We start from the raw sequence: 21,542 nt of genomic DNA, 5'->3' as shown, positions 1-21,542 counted from the left end.
TCTACACTTCTAGAGTTAACACTAAATACATTACTTCTGTTAAAGGAGCCACCCAAGACTGGAGGGCTGAGAAAATTTGTGTCCCGGGCTTCTTTGACTCATCTACCCATGTACTATCTGAATCCAAGGGGGACATTGTTTGCCAGATGTGAGCTCTATTGGCATTATTTTCAACTCTCCTACCCCATTATTTAAATCTACACATTTTTCTTTTTCCATTTTGCCTAACAGACACATTTTCTCAAACCAATTTTCCCATATGTAGTGCATTTTTATACAATATTTTCACAGATGTATGATTTTTTTTGTACACCTTACCTCATCTATGTGTTTTGTATATTACTTGGCTGGAGAAGTGCATCTCAAAATTCAGAGAACTGCAAATTCAGAAGGATGGCTGTGTTTTGGTTTGTGTAATGTTTGGAAAGCATGAATTTTGTGGACTTGCCTTTAAATTCAAATTGAATTGAATTTCTTTTTTTTAAATTCAATTTCCAATATACATTCCATCCATATTTAACATCCACTTCTAACATATACATCTTTTAAACTTCCCTCAGCCTATCTGACAATTTTCCATATTATCACAATTACTCACATTTCTTAAATTTACATTGCTCTTTAACAATCTTAATCTTATCATATCTTTTAAGCAACATTTCTATCAATCATTGGCTTCTTGAAAGCCAACAAGCGTTAACTGCTCCTCACATACATTTTTGATATACTCTGTAAATTTATTCCAGTCCTCGGTGAATCTCTGATCGCGTTGGTTCCGAATTTTCCCCGTTAATTTGTCCATTTCTGCATATTCCATCAGTTTCATTCTCCATTCTTCCCTCGTTGGCATTTCTTCCTGTTTCCATTTCTGGGCCATCAAAATTCTAGCTGCTGTCACTGCATACCTAAATAACTTCACATCCTTCTTTTTAATTCCATTCCCTAATATTCCTAATAACAATGCTTCTGGTTTCTTAACAAAAGTATATTTCAACATTTTCTTCATCTCATTATAAATCATTTCCCAGAAACCTTTCACTTTCTTACACTCCCACCACATGTGATAAAATGTTCCTTCTTTTTCCTGACATTTCCAACATTTATTACTGACTTTATACATCTTACCAAGTTTCACTGGTGTTACATACCATCTAGATATCATTTTCATAACATTTTCTTTTATGTGAATTTCATTCCTTCTTTCCACAATTTTATCCACTCATCAAATTGTATATTATAACCAAAATCTTTGGCCCACTGAATCATAACTGATTTTACTTCCTCGTCCTTTGTATGCCACTCAAGTAATAATTTATACATTTTTGATAAAATTTTAACATCACTATTCAAGATTTCTTGATGAAACCTAGATTTCTTTTCCTGAAAACCTCTTTCTGACATCTCTTTTTTGAACATTGCATTCAACTGAAAATAGTGCAACCAATCATTCACATTTTCTTTAACTTCTTCATATGGTTTCAATTTCCATTTATTACCTTCTTTGATTATCAAATTCTCATATGTAATCCATCTCCCTGTCATATTGATCTTTTTCACACTCATTATCTCCAATGGTGATAGCCAATATGGAGTTTTAAACTCTAATAAATTTTTATACCTATTCCAGACTTCAATCAACAATCCTCTAAAGATGTGGTTTTCAAAACCTTTATGCACTCTATTCTTTTCACACCATAAATACGCGTGCCAACCGAATCTATTATCATAACCTTCTAAATCCAACAATTCTGTGTTTTCTGACTTTATCCATTCTTTCACCCAGCAAAGACACGAAGCTTCATAATATAACTTTAAATCTGGCAGGGCAAAGCCTATCTTTTGCATCTGTTAATATCTTAAATTTTATTCTTGGCTTCTTGCCCTGCCAGATATATCTTGACGTTATTCTTTGCCATTCTTTGAATATTGTCACACCTTTAATTATTGGAATTGTTTGGAACAGAAATAACATTTTCGGTAGCACGCTCATCTTTATCGTTGCAATTCTTCCCCATAATGATAGTTTCATTCTTCCCCACACCTCTAGATCACGTTTAATTTTATTCCATATTGGTACATAGTTGTTTTGAAACAGGTCAATACTCCTGGGAGTTAACGTAATCCCTAAATACTTAACTGTCTTAACCACATTCATCTCTGTTTGTTGCTGTATTCTTTCTATTGTCTCTTGATCCATATTCTTAGCAATTATTTTAGTTTTTTTCCTATTTAACTTAAAGCCGGACACCTGACCAAAATGTTCAATCTCTTCTAACACCTCTTTGACACTCTGCATAGGATCTTCTATAGTTATAACCAAGTCATCGGCAAAGGCTTTGACCTTGTATTCATTACAACCAACTGTCACACCTTTTATTTTTTCATTATTTCTTAGTGTTCGTAGGAAGACTTCTAGGACCGAAATGAATAATAACGGAGATAAAGGACACCCTTTATCCTTAGTTATGGCAATGTTTTCTGTTATAACATTGTTAACAATTAATTTTGCTCTCTGCTCCGAATATATTGCCTTTATACCACTCAGGGAAGATTGACCCATATCCATAAATTCCAAATTCTTTAACATAAATTCCCAAGAAATATTATCAAAGGCCTTCTCGGCGTCCACAAATATCAACATCGCTTGTTTATCCTTCCTGCTTGACAGATACTCTATTATATTAATTATATTTCTTATGTTATCTTTCATCTGCCTACCAGGAAGGAAACCTGTTTGATCCTTATGAATCATTTCCTTTAATACCTTTTTCATCCTATTTGCTAAAATATTTGCAAACATTTTATAGTCATTATTCAGTAATGAAATTGGCCTGTAATTTTTAACCTGTGTTAAATCAGAGTCTTGTTTGGGAATAAACGTTATATATGCTTCTTTCCAGGTCTCAGGTATTTCTCCTTCTTTCAATATGTTATTCATTACTTCTTTCAATGGTGCAAGTGGAGTGTGTTTCATTTCTTTATAATATCTTGCACTGAATCCATCCGGTACTGGCAACTTCCCACTCTTCAAATCCTTTATTGCCATTTGAATTTCTTTTAATTCTATTGGTTCATTCAATTTAATTTTATTACTCTTTGATAATTTTTGCAACTTTTTCTTCATTAAATACTCCTCCATTGTCTTTATGTTGAGTTTCTCTTTTCTTTTATATAGATCTCGGTAAAAGTACACAAAACCTTTCCTTATTCCTTTCGGATTCTCAATCTCTTGATCTTCTATTTTGATTTTATTAATTGTGTTCTGTTCTTTCCTTTTTTTAATTTGCCACGCTAACCATTTCCCTGATTTATTTGCAAATTCAAAATTCTTTTGTTTCATTCTTCTTATATTCCATTCTACTTCTTTATTGATTATCATCGCAAATTGTGTCTGGAACATTTTTATACTTTGCTTGACCTTTTCATCCTTAGGTCTTATAGTTAATTTTTTTTCATTCTCCATTATTTGTCTTAAAATTTCTTTTCCCCCTTTTTCTCTCATTCTATTTTTTATTGCATTTTGTTGAATGAAGAATCCTCTCATAACGGCTTTGCTCACATCCCAAACCGTACTCATCTTTGTTCCTTTGTTAACATTATTTACAAAATAGTCCATTAAACATTTCTGAGCTCTGTCCACAATCTTCTGATCATCTAAGACTTTCATTTAATCTCCACCGAAAATATTTTTCTTCATTTCCTTTTAAAATAGCTTTAACCGCATTGTGGTCTGATAGAACTTTAGGTTGAATCTCAGTCTTTATTATTCTTGTGGTTATTTCACTAGGAACCCATATCTGATCAATTCGTGACATTGCTTGATTTACCTCTGAATGAAAAGTAAATTGTTTTTTCTAATGGGTGTCTAAATCTCCATATATCCACCAAGTTACAATTTTCCACCATGTCAAAAAAAGTTTTTGGTAACTTCCCTTCCTTTGATTTGCCTTTAGCCCGAAGTCTATCCATCTCCATTGATACCACACCATTCAAATCACCCATTATTATTACTTTTTGATCCAAATGTTCAAATAATTTTTCCTCCAGACCTTTGAAAAATTCTGCTTTACTACCATTTGGTGCATATACTCCAATAATTATCAGTTTTTCACCTTGCCAATTGACTTGGACTGCTATGATCCTGCCTTCTTCATCCTTAAATAATTGTTGTGCCTCTAATTTGTGTTTTATGTACAATACCACACCTCTCTTTTTGCTTTTATCCGATGAAATAAATTCATTTCCTAATTTTTTATTAATTAAAATTTTCCTGTGCGTTTTTTTAACATGGGTCTCTTGTAAACAAATAATCTCCAAATTCTTTTGTTTTAAATATTGTCCCACTTTATTCCTTTTTTTAATCGTTCATTCCATTCACATTCCACGTCCATAATTTTAGTGCCATAGTGTCTGCCAATTAAATATTTTTTCCTCTTATATTTTTATTTCTCTTCCTCTTCTTGTTCTTTTTCAATTTCATCTTCTTCTTCCCGTTTTTCTCCTCTTCCTCTTCTTTTATCCTTTCTGCTTCGCTCCTCTTCCTCTTCCAACTCTACAGAGTCTCCTTCATCACCTCCTGCTCCTGCCACCTCTGCTTCTTCTCCTTCTCTGGTCAGTTCTTTGTATCTTCTAAAAAATTTATCCACCTCATCCGATTTTGTCAGTCTGTGCCCCTTCCCTTTGTATGTAAATGCTACTCCTTCTGGAAATTCCCATTTAAATTCAATTTCGTTTTTCTTCAAAGTTTGTACCAATTGTCTATATTGGTCCCTTTTTTTCAAAAGTTTCAACGGCACGTCTTTAAAAATAATTATATAATTTCCATCAATGTTTAAACGTTTCTCCCTGTTCTTTTGCAAAATCAAATTTCTCATTTCTCTATCTTTGAAGATAATCAAACAGTCTCCAGGAAATTTCTTAACTCTGGTCGATCTTGTATTGTTTTCTACACTTCTTCTATTTTCATATCCAACCATTGGGCAATTTCTGCCGTCAGTTTCTCTTTAATCCTTTCTCCCTGGGTTTCCGGCACAGACCTCAACCTCAGATTAGTTTCCCATTGCCGAAGTTCATTCATCGCAACCGCATCCCACAGCTCATCCTGTGTCCTGTTCACTTCTGACATTTCTGCCCTAATTTTTTTCTCTTCCTTTCGGACCTCTCTCATTTCTAATTTTGTCCTTTTCATTCCTTCTTTTAAATTCTGTGTTCTTTTGACAATTTCTGTGTTCTTTTTAGCAATTTCTTTCATCTGGTCTTTTAATTCATTTACTGTTAAGTCTATTTTATTGTCCATTTGCTCTAATTTTGTTTCCATTTGGCCTAATTTACTCTCAATATTTTTCTCACTGCTTTTTATATCTGTCTTTAATTCTGTAAACATCTTTACAATATCTGCTTTCCACTCTGGTTCTTGTCTTGAACCCTTTCTTTCTCCTGGTGTTGCACCATCACTCTTTTTCTGTGGATACGACATTTTTAACTTCCTCTCCTCCCCCCTTTTAACTTAGGCAAGAGAACCAAAAATCTTATTTTTCAAAGCAAGAAATAAAAATTAACAAATTAATTAATTTCAGTTTTAAAAGTAATCTTCAATATCACTCTTATCAATTCCTAATTCATTAATACTTTAGATCCTTTAAACCAGCCTCAAACAAAAACAAAAAATTAAAAAATATTCACTTCGAATAAATCAATTATTTCCAATTTCTAATTTCAATAAGAGAAAATCCCCCCAAAAACCTCAGTTTAAACCAGAATAGAAAGTTCATAAAAGTTATAAAATGTACTCCTTCAAAATTATCAGATATACTCCTTGAATGCAGCAAATGAATCAAAACCCTTAAGTGCAATAAGTGTATCCAAACAATCTTCTTGCCACTTATATAGCTATATCCATAAATATGACCAGCTCAAGATTAATTAAAAAACCCTTCGATGCCTTCTTGCCACTTGATTAGCTGTATCCCTGGAATTGGTTGCAAGTTTCGAAATAAAACAAAGAACATTTCCCTTCTTAAATCCCTTTAAACAGTCTCCTGAAGAGATCACATTATTTTAAATCCAATAATACAAATATAAAATGAAGGAAAGACCCAAAGTGCAGACTAGAGATTCAAACCAGTAGTCTTCAAGGAAAGGGGAAAAATAAAAATAAAAAACCATATAGGAAGAAACCTCTTTCTTCCAAGCTGTCGTGTCCAAATGTGTCTTCAAAAATTAAGTCCTCAGCAATTATATCCACGAGGAAAGGGAAAGCTCCTTCACTGGCAACAAAATGGCTACAAGAAGCTCCTTCACTGGCAACAAGATGGCACTTTGTATCTCTAACTTATAGCTCCAAAGAGTGGGGTGTGTGTGTGTGTTGTATTCCGCATGAAAAAAGAGGGTTTTATAGTCACTAAGTCCTTAAAAATCCCAACAAATAAAAGCAGAAAAGGTTGGTGTCCACAGTCTTAAATTTCCTTTCTTATTACTTGAGCCAAAAGGCTCTATTTAATTTCCAAATCAATGCCTTAGAGTCCATAACTTTATTGCGCAGTTTCTTTAAAAGTGAAAGTAATCCAGTTTGCTGTCTCCCATTGTCTCCCCGACACTCACAGCCGATTCTCCGACAGACTGTTTTCATATGCTTCTCAGCAAATCCTTTCCCCCTCTTAATTGTGACTTAATTTTAATCTTTGTGAAAAGCCTTTCAAATAAAAACCATCTAGTATATCCGTAAAACTTCCCGCTTGTCGTAACTTACAGTTTTCTCCACTGCGAATTCCTCTTGTGTCTAAATAAAATTCCTGGCAAGGCTGACCTCCTTTTTTCCACCTTACCGCCACGAATTAGTTCAAATCCAACTTTTAGATTTAACTTTTTTAGGTTCCAATTCGTTTTCTTTTTGTTTGAAAACAGATCGCTTTGTGTGCAAGCTAGGGGCTTCGTTATAGAGAGATAGAAATGGCTTCCCACTGCCGATGTCTCAACCCCGCCACACTTGTCGCCTCCAAGAAGGAGGCTACTTGGTGGCCGGAGGAGAATTTAAATGGCAGTGCCGGGACCCCTGCCTCTTGGATTCCCTTCCAAGAGTATTTGGGGGGCTGCGGTGCCCTTGCAAACCCCCCCTTTCTCTCCCGATAGCTGGATACTCTCGCAAGCAAGAGATCCCACTTGCTTTCACTTCGCGATCCGCCGGAAGTCCCAAATTGAATTGAATTTCTTATGCTGCCATGAATGTGCTCTGCACACTCACAGAGAGAGAAGGAAGGAGAGAGCGTGCGAGAGAGAGAGCCCTCCATCTTTCCATTGAGTCAATGCTCCTTTCATTGGCTGGTGGAAGCATCATTTCACAGAAAACACTCACAATTTCTCCCTCCCTCAGATATTTTTCATTCTTGCCCAGGAGCAGATTATGAAATAGTACAGAGAAGTAATAAACTGTTTTAAAATAATATTAAATAAAAGAAGTTTCTGTAACAACAAGAGGAGAACTCAATCCAGATGTTTTCTATTCCAAGGGCTTTTGAAATTCCAGATGGGGGTAGTAAAAATGTGATCTCTAACTCATGTAGCTGAAGATGGAAATTGCTCTTGGGTGGGTTAACTTGTTTGGAGAGCACCTACATGTTATTGCATGGCCTGCCCACTGCAGGCACGCCAAGAAGCTACTGAAGTATACGGAAAAGCATTTGACTGCATGGACCACAGCAAACTATGGCAAGTTCCTAAAGAAATGGAAGTGCCTGATCACCTCATCTGTCTCCTGAGAAATCTCTACATGGGACGAGAAGCTACAGTTAGAACGGGATATGGAACAACTGATTGGTTCAAAATTGGGAAAGGAGTACGACAAGGCTGTATATTGTCTCCCTGCTTATTTAACTTATATGCAGAATTCATCATGCAAAAGGCTGGACTGATGAATCCCAAACCGGAATTAAGATTGCTGGAAGAAATATCAACAACCTCAGATATGCAGATGACACAACCTTGATGGCAGAAAGTGAGGAGTAACTAAAGAACCTCTTAATGAGGGTGAAAGAGGAGAGCGTAAAATATGGTCTGAAGCTCAACATCAAAAAAACTAAGATCATGGTCACAGGTCCCATCACCTCCTGGCAAACAGAAGGGGAAGAAATGGAAGCAGTGACATATTTTACCTTCTTGGGCTCCATGATCATGGCAGATGGTGACAGCAGTCACAAAATTAAAAGATGCCTGCTTCTTGGCAGAAAAGCGATGATAAACCTAGACAGCAACTCAAAAAGCAGAGACATTACCTTGTCGGCAATGATCCATATAGTTAAAGCTATGGTTTTCCCAGTAGTGATGTATGGAAGTGAGAGCTGGACCATAAAGAAGGCTGACAGCCAAAGAACTGATGCTTTTGAATTATGGTGCTGGAGGAGACTCTTGAGAGTCCCATGGACTGCAAGAAGATCAAACCTATCCATTCTGAAGGAAATCAGCCCTGAGTGCTCACTGGAAGGACAGATCCTGAAGCTGAGGCTCCAAGACTTTGGCCACCTCATGAGAAGAGAAGACTCCCTGGAAGAAACTCTGATGTTGGGAAAGATTGAGGGCAAAAGGAGAAGGGGACAACAGAGGATGAGATGGTTGGATAGTGTTCTGCCTTCCACTGCCTCCCGCAGTTTGGTCAAACTCATGCTTCAAGAACACTATCCAACCATCTCATCCTCTGTTGTCCCCTTCTCCTTTTGCCCTCAATCTTTCCCAACATCAGAGTTTCTTCCAGGGAGTCTTCTCTGGTCCATGGGGTCACGAAGAGTCGGACACGACTGAATGACTAAACAACAACCAATATTTTTATTTCTTTCCTGAACATTACTTTTGCAAAATTATAGGTGCCCAGGGCCAGCCTTGTGCCTGCTGCATGAAGGTGACATTGTGCCATCGCCTCAAAGGGGGCTGATAGGGCAGCTGGGAAATGAAGCTACAAATCATCAGCCAGAGCTGGGAATTCCATTTCAGTTTGTCTTGCTCAACTTGTTCGGATTTTATTTTCTGTGCAGTTTTATCAATGCAGTTCGAAAGCTGGATGGAGAACCTTTTTCCTGCTGAGGGACACCTCCTGGCCACAGCCTATGCAGAGATACCGGTACATTGCATTTCTATTGAAATGAGAGTAACAGGGTTGAATCCAACTAAGTTCTGTTCAAAGTAGACCCACAGAAATGAATGAACTTAAGTTATGTCATGCCTATTAACTTCAATGGGTCTACTCTGAGAAGGACGAATGTTGGCTACAACCCATGATTGTTATGGCTTGTCTCCAGCGCTAGTCCTACACAGAGTAGACCTATTGAAAACAATGAACATGGCTAACATCCGTGAATTTCAGTGGGTCGACACTGAATAGACCCCAATATTTGTACCACACATAAATTAGTAAATGCAGTTTTGATGCAACTCTGCATTCTCGTTTGTCCTTTTGTCCAGTGATGGATTTCCTCGTGGGTTTTTTGGCGATGCCTAAGTGGCCACCCAGAGGCAGACGGTGGGTTGCCGGCACCCAGGATGGGGCAAGTGTTGTGCCCCCTTGGTGGATGGGGCGGCTGGGGTGGAGGCCTTGGAGGCTGCCCTGCTCCTTCCTCCCTTTCTCTCACCTTGTCCCAATCCACCCTGGAGGTGCCTTGTGGCCAAGGAATGGCACTGCTGGTGGGACAAGGAGGCAGCTGGAGCACCTGGCGGGAGAGGGAGGGGAGCGAGCAGGAAGGCTCAAGTTACACCCTCCTGCTTCTATTCATGCTGTGGGACCGAGTGACACCCGTCACGCAGCATGGCTGACTGCTGGGAGAAGCACCCCATCAGCTCCCACCACTGGCCTCTTTTGTTTATCCAAGCTCTCGGCCTGCAAGAACTGGCTGGGTGCCAGGCAGCCTCCTATCCTCCCCTATTTCCATGGGCTTCCGGCCTGCTCCCTCCCTGGGAAAAACTTCTCTTGGGGCCCCTCCCGCCCCCATGACCGACTCTCCCTCTCCCTCTCTCTCTTTTCTGTGGCTCCATGTTGTGGTTCTAAAGACAACAAAGTACATATGCTGCCATCTTCCTCCAGTATCTTAAAACGTGTACATCCGTTAGAGAGCTCTTTGATCCAGCAGTTCATGCATTTTCTAAATAGATAAATAAAAGCAACAAAAGCATTTTTTCTTTCTTTATTAATAAAAATAAAGTATTTTTTTTGTTTGTTTAAATAATTTTGACCCCACTTTTCCAGTTCAAAGGTATTATAAAAAAACAGATATACTAAAATTATAATCAAAACAAAAAAATTCCTTCCAGTAGCACCTTAAAGACCAACTAAGTTAGTTCTTGGTATGTGCTTTCGTGTGCATGCACACTTCTTCAGATACCAAGGTTGTGTGCATGCACACTTCTTCAGATACCAAGGAAGTGTGCATGCACACGAAAGCTCATACCAAGAACTAACTTAGTTGGTCTTTAAGGTGCTACTGGAAGGAATTTTTTTGTTTTGACTATGGCAGACCAACACGGCTACCTATCTGTAACTAAAATTATAATGCATAGCATTAAGTATGCAAATATTTGCAAACCACTAAAAGCTGAGAAACAACAATCAATCTCATACACATGGTTGCATTCCCATAAGTATGTATGTCTAACCATCTTGCTGGTATGTCAATGTGATAATTATAGTTTGGGGTTGCTTTGCAAATCTGTCCAGCCCATAGACCTGATGATTGGTGCAGCCGGACTTGGAGACTGGACATTTCTTGATGCTAATAGAGGTTCACCTTCCTCCCTTCCCCCAAGTTTCTGTAGCAACAGCATGAACTAATTAGCCCTCTGGCACTTGGTAATGAAAGTTAATAAACACCTCATGGGGCTTCAGGAGCAAACAGGCCCTGAACAATGGGGGGGGGGGGGGAGCCAAAGGAAGTCAAGAGCAGCGGAAGCAGAGAGGAGAAGAAGCCACAGGCAAAGTTCTCACGCCTTTTGGGGCCACACCGCCAGAACTGGCCTGCGGCTTCTGCTGGAGGGGCAGTGCCAGCACCCTGCGACGCACACTGAAGACTGCTCCATTAGGGCAAATGAGGGACTGATCCACTAGTCCCTGGTTATGGAGGGGAATGTGTTGGGAGGCTGGTGCAGAGACTTGCTCTGCTGCTGCCTATGCCCCATGCCTTGATGCTCCTCCCGCTGGTACAGACACCACATGGCTAAACCATAATATGTGAACAAGATCCAACTGTGAACACAGATTGTTGTCATATTTATTTCTGATAGCTATGTCATTCCTGTTTTGGCTAATATTCCCAACTTTGTGTCCTACAATGAGGACATATCTTAACCCCTAAGGAAATGTACATACAGATACACAATAATCAAATTTTTAATTCTTTGGTAGCAGATGGGCTGCATTTTCCTAACCTTTACCTCTTTCCAATGTGCAAATGGTTAAGATCATAATGTTTAACATTTTCTCTTGAAGTTTTACGTGCATATAAAACATTCTGCAGGAATGTACTTTTGAATACAAAATTTGATCCAATTACAATTTTACTAGGACTTAAAAACCATAGCCAGGAATCTGTTTTTAGGGAGTTTTAGAATGTTGTGGCCTTTCCAGTAAATTCTAAAGCCCTTGTGATTAAATTGCCTTGTGGCTTTCTTCTGAGATTAATCTCTTGAATTCGCATGCAAATGTGTCAATATTTCAGTCCAAAATTCTGTTAGCTTTCAGAATGCGCTAATGAACACAGGAAAAACAAATGGGTACGATATTTTCTCCAGCTGTAAGCAATTGCTTATGGAGTCATCTCAACGGGCCTGACAACAAGAAAAATCTCTAGTGGCTGAATTGGAAGTGAAATGCTTCATTGAAGAACTAGCAGCGTTGCCTCTCTTGAAAAAGTTAGAAACCTGCTTTGAAGAAACCTGTCTCTCTCATTGCATGCAGAGCTTACTTCTACATGCCGCCTTTTGGGCAGAGCTGTTGCAGAAGCTCTGCAGAATGTTGTAGAAGAACTGCAGTTGCCGTGGAAACCAACCTCATGGACCTGGAATCTGCTGGAAGGGGCAGCCCCTTCTTAGGCAGAAATAGCTGTGCCCCAAAGGAAAGTGCAGGCTGTGTGCTGCTTGTTGGATCACACACACTCCAACACTCTTCAGATGAAAATAGGGACATTTCTCACTCCCCTCACCCCCCAGAGCATTTCCTGTCAGAAGAAGGGCGAGTGCCGCCACCACCACCCCATGGGACACAGCGCACACGGCCTCCACTGTCCTGAGAAAACCCCTTAATCCTGATTTTATTTTATTCTTTGGTAGATTCACAAAAAGAAAAACACACACCAATAAATACATTTTAGAAAGGGGCAGTATTAGATGCACAATAATGCACAAAGCATACACAAAGCACACACACAGAATCAAGACTCCTTTCTTCCGTCCCAGGGTCTCCCTGCCCTCTGCCTGCCCCTTGGAGCCTGTTAAGTCGTGGGTTGACATAGCAGCCGGCACAGCGATTTCTCCAAGTAGCTCTTTATTGTGGTAAGCTGAAATAGAACTGACTGAGAACAGCTCAGCCGGCCTGTATTTATAGGCAGCCGGCTGTCAACATTGTAACCACCACAGTCCAGAGTTCCCGCCTAAAATAACTGCCGCGGACCTGAGTGAAAACTATCTACAGACCTGAGTGAAAACTATATACAGTATCCCCCTGTTGGCCCAGGGGGAAACTACACTACATAACACCCCTCCCCACCGAGATAAGGCGTTAGTTACAATCGTAATGGTTTCCTTATATACAGCACTACGCGTAATGGTTCAATTAGGCACAAAAGCATATCGGTTACATTTCCCATACTTAGACCAACAGTGATACCTGTCCAACAACATAGTCCTTTAAATACGTTGGGCGCTGAGAGGACCGGTGGAGTTGGACGATCACCGGCGAGGAGGCCCAGGAGTGGCTTGTGGTCAGTGATGAGGTCAAAAGTCCTGCCATAGAGGTATTCATGGAACCTCTTCACTCCAGCCACAAGTGCCAATGCCTCCTTGTCGAGCTGGCTGTAATTCCGTTCCGTCGGAGATAGTGTCCTGGAAAAGTAGGCGAGCGGTGCTTCTCTTCCATCTGGAAAACGGTGACTAAGGACAGCACCGATGCCAAAAGGTGAGGCGTCGCAGGCAAGGACCAGCGGCCTGGATTCACTGTACTGTACCAGCACACTGTCTGAAGAAAGGAGAGCCTTGACCACGTTGAAGGCCGCCGTCACCCGATGACCCCAGGCCCAAGGCGTCTTAGTGCTAAGGAGTCGGTGAAGAGGCTCAGCCACTGTGGCTTTGTGGGGCAGGAACATGTTATAAAAGTTCAGCAGCCCCAGGAATGCCTGCAACTCCGTTTTGTTCTTTGGGGTGGGGGCCTGCTGGATAGCGCGGATCTTGGATGTGGTTGGATGAAGACCGGAGGCATCGATAAGATAGCCCAGGAACTCTACCTGTGGAACGGCGATCTGGCACTTCTCCCTCTTTACCTTGAGTCCGGCCTCCTGGAACCTGGTCAGCACGGCACGGAGGCGCTCGAACAGCTGCTGGTGTGAGTCTGCAGACACCAAGACGTCATCAAAATATGGTACCACGCCCGGAAGCCCTTGCAGGAGACGCTCCATAAGGCTTTGGAAGATGCCAGGAGCCACACTCACCCCGAACTGCAACCGGCGGCAACGGAATGCCCCCCGGTGGGTGACGATCGTCTGGGCTTCAGCAGTGGCATCATCGACTGGCAGTTGTTGATAGGCTTGGGCAAGGTCCAGCTTAGCGAAGACCTTACCCTCACCCAGGGAATGCAGCAGGTGTTGGACAACAGGAACCGGATAAGCATGCTGATGAAGTGCCTTGTTGATCGTGCACTTGTAGTCAGCGCAGATTCTCACCGACCCATCTGGCTTGACAGGCGTGACGATGGGGGTTTCCCACTTTGCGTGGTCAACCGGCTCCAAAACTCCTTGGGCGATCAGTTTGTCCAGTTGTTCGTCCACCTTAGCCTTGAGAGCAAAGGGAACCCGGCGTGGCTTTAGCTTGATGGGGGCGACTTGTGGATCAAGGCTAAAGGAGATGGGCGTACCTGTATATTGGCCCAAGGTGCCGTCAAAAACCTCGGCAAAGTCTTTGACCAGACCCTCAGTCTCTGCGTTAGAGATGCAGTTGATGCCGGTGACTTCCAGGCCGAGGGCATCAAACCAGTCTAGCCCTAGAAGGCTTGGCCGCTGACCTTCGACCACCACCAACCGGAGCAGGCCCGAAAAATCCTTGAAGGCGATCCGGAACCGGCCAACGCCTACCACGGGAATGTCGTTTCCCTGGTAGTCTCTCAGGTGTACGCGGTGAGAGTCGAGTTGCCTTTTGGACACTCTGGGTACCAGTCTTTTGATGGTGCTCCATGACACGATGGACAGGGCAGACCCGGTGTCGATCTCCATGTCACATGGAGCTCCTTCAATGAGCACCGTGACGTTCAGCTTGCGTCGCGTAGTCGAGTCGGTTTGGCCAATCGTGGTTCCAGACGGGCAGCGGCAGTTGGTGAGAGCGAAACAACTTTCCTTGGCAGACTGGAGTGAAGACTTGGACTTGCGAGTCGATGAAGGGGGGGTGTCAGACGGAGCCGATCGGCAGACCTTAGCGATGTGGCCCCTTCTGGAACACTTCCTACAGATGGCGTCTCTGAATCGACACTTGGCACGGGAATGGTTGCCTCCGCAGCCAGCACATTCCGGTTGGCCCTTGGACTTCTGTTGGAACTTCCTGCGCTCCCGCTTTGTCTGGTGCACGTCATCGTCTTCACTGGAGGATGCCTCCTCACTGCTGGCCTCTTCATGATGCACCGGAACTGGCTCCCTAGCAAGACGCGGGCTGCTGGACTTGCGGATCTCCTGGGCGGAGCGTTCAGCAGCTTCTGAGGCCACAGCCTCCTCAATGGCTTTCTGTAGCGTGAGGTCTGGCTTGGCTAGGAGGCGCCGTTGCAGATGGATGTCCCGGACCCCGCAGACGATTCGATCCATCAGGGCATCGTCTAAGTCTCGGAACTCACAGTGCATTGCAGCCTGTCGCAGGGCGGTGGTGTAGTTGTTGATTGACTCCCCCTCTGCCTGGTTCCGGTGGTAGAACGCATGGCGGGCAGCAATCTTGGACGGCTTTGGTGCGTAGTGGTTGCGGAGCTTCTCTTGGATCGTGTCCCATGGTGTTGCCTGGACTGCTTCAGGCGCAACCAACGCTCGGGCCGTCTCAAACACTTCAGGCCCACAGAGGCTGAGGAATAGGCCCCGCTTCCGATCCTTTGATACTGCTGTCAGCTCGTTGGCTTGGAGGTAGCAGTCGAACCGAGCGAGGTAGGAGTCCCATGATTCAGAGGCTGGCGCAAACGGCGGTAGAGGCACAAGTGAAGCCATGATTCCGATGCCGGCGTGAAGGGCGATGGATGGAACACAGTGCTCTAGCCAGAACAGTCAGCTCTGAAAGGGTTCTGCTGCCCAGTGATTTCGCTCAGTGATTTCGCTCTGTGATTCAGCTCAGTGATTCAGCTCAGTTCAGAGGCTGGCCGCATCTGGCTGTGCTCTGATGTCCATCGATCCCACCTTCGTCGCCAGTGTTAAGTCGTGGGTTGACATAGCAGCCGGCACAGCGATTTCTCCAAGTAGCTCTTTATTGTGGTAAGCTGAAATAGAACTGACTGAGAACAGCTCAGCCGGCCTGTATTTATAGGCAGCCGGCTGTCAACATTGTAACCACCACAGTCCAGAGTTCCCGCCTAAAATAACTGCCGCGGACCTGAGTGAAAACTATCTACAGACCTGAGTGAAAACTATATACAGTATCCCCCTGTTGGCCCAGGGGGAAACTACACTACATAACAGAGCCAGTGTGTCCTGCAGGGCTGGACCTCAGTGGCAGCAGCCTCTGCTCCTTGCCCCCTCTCCTGCAGCCCCTAGGAGCTGCCCAAGGGAGGAGGCCTTTAGTTAAGTTAAAAATGGTTTACTTACAAACTCCACAGTGGCCAGATTCATGTGCTTTTCCACACAGCATTCAGAAAAGTTGTACAGGCAATAAAACCTGGCTTAGTTACAGTGGTGAAAATTTGTAAATTACAGGTATTAGTATAGGAACACAAGAATGACTTGTAAGAGCCCTGCGGTCTGAGCTGCAGCAACCAGTTCAAAGTCTCTTCACAGGCTGAGCTTCTTTGGTAGACTGGAGGAGAATAATAGGCCTGATTACCTAGTCCTTCCCAAGGGGAGCTAAGCCTGGCAGGACAGCCTGCTCTATGGCAGGAGCCCTGACTTGGGCCACAAGTTATAGGGGCCCAATGGCATAATGACATATGACACAATGTGACGTCCTGACACCCTGATGTCACGTTACATTGGTGGCACAGCAGCGCTTTCGAGGCCTTGCGAGAACTTCAATGCAACTTCCAGTTTCTACTGGAAGTTGTGTTCTGAGGCTTTGTAGGGCCTCGGACATCATCTGGGAGGTTGCGTTGGGGCTCTGATGTGACTTGCAGTAGAAACTGGAAGTCACATTGGAGCCCCATGTTGTGGGTGCCCTGCAACCCCAGGCCCCCTAGAGCTGGCACTTATGCTCTATGGTCTTAACCCTTTCATGTATCAATTAGACTAAAACATGTGGGTTATATGAGGCTAGTTATCCCACAAAAATAACATAGAAAAATGCATTAGATTGGGGAAATGTTATTTGCAAAAAATTGTATATTAGGGGAAATCCACACTAAAATGTGAACTTGTATGTAGACCTGTACCCAAAAATTCTGCAAACTGATGTGGAAATGTAGAGAAATGAAGATTGGAAAAATTAAGGAAAGATTGAATGGTAGGAGCTGGAAGGGACTATGAGGGTCATCTAGGCCAACCCCCCTCAATGGGACTCAAACCCATGGTCCTGAGATTAAGAGCTCAATGCTCTACCAACTCAGCTATGCCAGCCCATTTAAGTGAAAAACTGAAAGACACCCCAATCGACAGATACAACCATCCCCACCTGTGGCCAATCAGATGTTGCTGATTCACAACTCTTCCTGGCCCTGAGTATTAGGATGGGCTGGTGGGACGTATAGACAAGACTGAGCTTGATGCTCCCGTGACTTGGCAGAAGAGAGCTTCCTAGGGTCCTAAAAAGGCTGATGACTCTAGTAATGGCCAGATCTCCTTCCTCCTGCTGCTCTCAGCCTCCTTCTTTGAATCCATCCTTGTGTTTTTATCTGCAGCTCAGCCATGAGGAGTCCAAGAGTCCTCTGCTCTCCCTCCCGCAGTGTGATTTGAACCTGTGTAGGTGGGAAGCCCACTGAAAAAGTTTGCATTTGTTATTGGTAAGTCGAACCAGCTGGGATCTGAAGGCTGCAGATCCAGCCTCTGAGGCATGCCAAATGTTGCTTTTTGGAGCCAAGTTTTTTCACAGCGGAATGGGGTTTGCTAGTTTTAACCACTTGCACGCACGCACACACGCACACACATGCACGCACCCCCCGGGCATCCATTGGCTGTGCTGATCCGTCTTTACCCGGAAGTGCAAGGGGTGCGGGGCACCCGGGCGCCAAATTCTGGGGGGTGCCAGGTGCTCACCGCTGAAGCTGCCTAAGCTAACTATCTACCTGTTATGAAATAATAAATAATTTTGATCGAGCTAGAAAAACAAAATACATATATACCTAGGTATTACCGAAATGTATACCTACTGTTTCACTAAATGACTTTTGACTTTGTGTGCTCATTTAGCAAAGACGCTGTGCGCCAGCGGCGACACGTGTCATTCACAACAGCACTGTGCACACGAAAGGAACTTTTACATCAAAATATCATGTTACGTATTGCATTGAGCTGCGCTGCTATGTGGCAGCAGGGTCAGCAGCACCTTTGACACGACTGATGTTTCTCCTAAGTAGGTGCCTAAACAATACTTAAAAGTTTAAGTGTGGTGGTTGAGCAAATAAAAAAGTTTCTTTCTTTTTCCTCCCTTCTTTCGTAAACAAGAGATAAGGCGTAAGCGTGGTGTCTGACATAAGCATAATAAAAGTTAATTTGAGGGCTAAACTAAATTTGGGGGTGCTGGGCGGATCTTTGCCCCCCTGGCGGTGCATGTGCCAAAGACTGCGCTGCTGGGGAGAAACTCCAAAGGAAGCACCTGGGAGTGGCTTCATGTGAACTCAGAAACAGCAACTTCCGCGTGGGTAGGGGGAGCCTGGCTTGAAGGGCAACTTGGATGGTTTTGAGGAGGAATAATGGCCATGATTCCAGGTGGTTGACCAGGCTGGTCACCTCCAGACTGCCAGCATTTTGTGGGAGGGTTTTAAGTGCATACCAGACATTTAAGGGCTCCCCCACACCTTTTGCCCTGTGCTTTCTAGAGACAGGACCCTGCTTTCCCAGTCCATCTCTGAGCACTTTTTTTTTGCCCATTGCTCTCCCCAGAAAACTCTGCTCTTTCATGCTAAATCGAATAAATGCTCTGATTCAGCAGGCAGGAAAGAGCAAGTTTTCAGAGGGAAAGTTTGAGGCAAAAAACCCACAAAAGCACTAAGACACATTGCTTTAAAATGCGGACCTGTGCCTTGAAACACAGCACAAAAGGAAGCCAGGATAAGAGAGCCAGTGTGGTGTAGTGGTTAAGAGCGGTAGTCTCGTAATCTGGGGAACCGGGTTCGTGTCTCCACTCCTTCACATGCAGCTGCTGGGTGACCTCGGGCCAGTCACACTTCTTTGATGTCTCTACACTTGGGCCAGTCACACTTCTCTGAAGTCTCTCAGCCTCACTCACCTCACAGAGTGTTTGTTGTGGGGGAGGAAGGGAAAGGAGATTGTTAGCCGCTTTGAGACTCCTTAAAGGGAGTGAAAGGCGGGATATCAAATCCAAACTCTTCTTCTCCTTCTCCTCTTCTAAGCTCTCAGTTTGCACAATTAAGGAGGGTTAAATTGCTCTGTTGTGGGACGCGGGTGGCGCTGTGGGCAAAACCTCAGCGCCTAGGACTTGCCGATCGTATGGTCGGCGGTTCGAATCCCCGCAGCGGGGTGAGCTCCCGTCGTTCGGGCCCAACTCCTGCCCACCTAGCAGTTCAAAAGCACCCTTAAGTGCAAGTAGATAAATAGGTACCGCTTTATAGCGGGAAGGTAAACGGCGTTTCCGTGTGCTGCTCTGGTGCAGGCTCGCCAGAGCTGCTTCGTCACGCTGGCCACGTGACCCGGAAGTATCTTCAGACAGCACTGGCCCCCGGCCTCTTAAGCGAGATGGGCGCGCAACCCCAGAGTCGGACACGACTGGCCCGTACTGGCAGGGGTACCTTTACCTTTACCTTTAAATTGCTCTGTCACCCTTGCTCCTCAACTCCACTTAATAAAAACAAAACCCCCACAGCCTTTCTGCCATTTAAAAAGTCATTAAAAAAGTGCACTGAGAAGCATGGGGTGGATAAACGATTTAAGGAGAAATGAATGAACATTGCACAGCAAATGAGGATGAGAGCACATTGTCCCATAACATCCCTGAAAACCAGTTAGAAGAAAGGCTTGGTAGGGGCTGGACCTTATCTAACCTCCTTGTAAACTTTTGCAAGGAAAAGAGGATAGATGCTTAGTCGACAGACTGCCTGGAGTAGTCTTCAGTTCCCGGAGCAGCATTTCCCAGTCTGGGACCCAGGTGGCTTGAACTCAAATTCCCATCATGCTGTGTTGGCTGGGGCTGATGGGATTTGCACCAGGTTGGGCAAGTCTGTGCTAGAGCTAGGAAGCATTAATATTATTATCATCCTTAATTTATGAATCGTCTTCTAAACAACCACATACAGGCGAGGTTGCACCATCTGATTTCACCTCCAGGTTGCCTTTGTGTGAAGGAGCAACTGCTCTGGTCAGAGAGCGAAGGGAGTCCGATGGGCTGGCTCTCAAGAACATGGATGAACCCAGTGGCAGAGGAAGCGGGGTGCGGTCTGCCCTGGGTGTCATCACTGGGGGAGGGGGTGACAAAATGACAAAAATGTAAGTTAAAAAAAAAGGGCTCATGAAACTTTTTCGTTCAGTCAACAAACGTAAAAAAACGCGGCTGGCACTGGGCGCTACACCGCAGGGTCCAGCACTTACCGCAGGGTCTGCAGCATGCCTGAGCCACACATGTCTCCTGGGAGTGAAACAGCAGCGTAGGGCTTGCGTCTGCCCACCGCATCTCCCTCCGCTGCCCTACAGCTGAGGGGGAGGTGGCAGAGAGGCCCCATGCAGCACGCTCCACCCCCATGGGCAGCATGTGCCGCAGCGCGCACCTGAGCAGCTAGCTATGCCACTAGGTGAGCCATCTCACAAACTTCCCTTTGGGCTCCTGCCTCCACTTTCAAGGTTGGGAGGGCAAGCCAATCCCTGCTCTCTTAGGCTTCAGCTGAAACAGGAGCTGCCTTCTATTTCCTTAGCCTGCCATGCTCCCCAGAAGGGGTGTCAGGATTTTGCTGGCGGAGCCTTGCTTTTCTAACCTCCTGAATATGGGCATCTCTGGTGGTGGAGGGGCCTGGAAACCACTGACTGTTTCCCAAATTGGCCTTTGCTTGGAGCAGACAGAATTCCATCTTTCTTCAGTTTTGGTTTTCTCATGAAGTGGTTCTGCTCACCACACCTGAAAAAGGATATTGCAGAGTTGGAAAAGATTCAGAAAAGGACAACCCAAATGATCAAGATGCTGGAGGGATGTCACTATGAGGAAAGGTTGCAGAGTTCAGGACTAGTTGCTGCAGTGCAAAGGCTAGCAAGACTCAACATGATAGAAATACAGACAACTCCCCATTTATGCATGTTCAAGGCACATGTGACTGCATGTGTGCATGGCTGTGAACCCAGAGGTCACACGAAAAGGGACAAAAATGGCCCTAAAAGAGTGCATAAACGGCCAAAGTGGACAAAAATAGTGCCTAGCAATCCCATGAGCCTTTGCATTTCCAGAGGTTTAGAGGGTGTTTGCCGGGTTTTCAATGGAGTTCCCAATATTTGCAGTTTCACTTAAACACGTGGTACCTCAGAACATCACCACCACATAAATGGGGAGTTGCCTGTATAAAAAGCAATGCATCATATGGAGAAGGGGATAGATAAAATTCCTGTCCCCCCTATTCCTAGCACTAGAACTCATGCATATCCAATAAAGCTGAATAAAGTACTTCTTCAGGCCATGTACACTTAAACTATGGAATTGGATGGCCCCCATTTGGATGCTCTGAAAGAGGATTGGACAGTTTCATGAAGGGGAGAGCTATCAATGGCTACTTAGCCACATGGCTTTGTTTTACCTTCATGATCAGAGGCAGCAAAGCTTCTGAATACCAGTTGCTAGACGCCACAGGGAAGGAGGCAGCTGCTGTGCTTAGGCCTTGTTGCAGGTTTCCCATAGGCATCTGGCTGTCCACTGTGAGAGCAGGACGCTGGACCAGAAAGGGCCTTGGCCTGAGCTACCAGACTCTTCTGATGTACTCATGTTCCCAGCCACAAACAGGACCTGAGCGCAATGGCACTCCTCTCACTCATTTCCCCCAG

The sequence above is a fragment of the Podarcis liolepis genome (assembly GCF_965112155.1).
Source record: "Podarcis liolepis genome assembly, chromosome: 7".
Classification (NCBI taxonomy): Eukaryota; Metazoa; Chordata; class Lepidosauria; order Squamata; family Lacertidae; genus Podarcis; species Podarcis liolepis.
Note: the sequence above shows the minus strand (reverse complement) of the source record.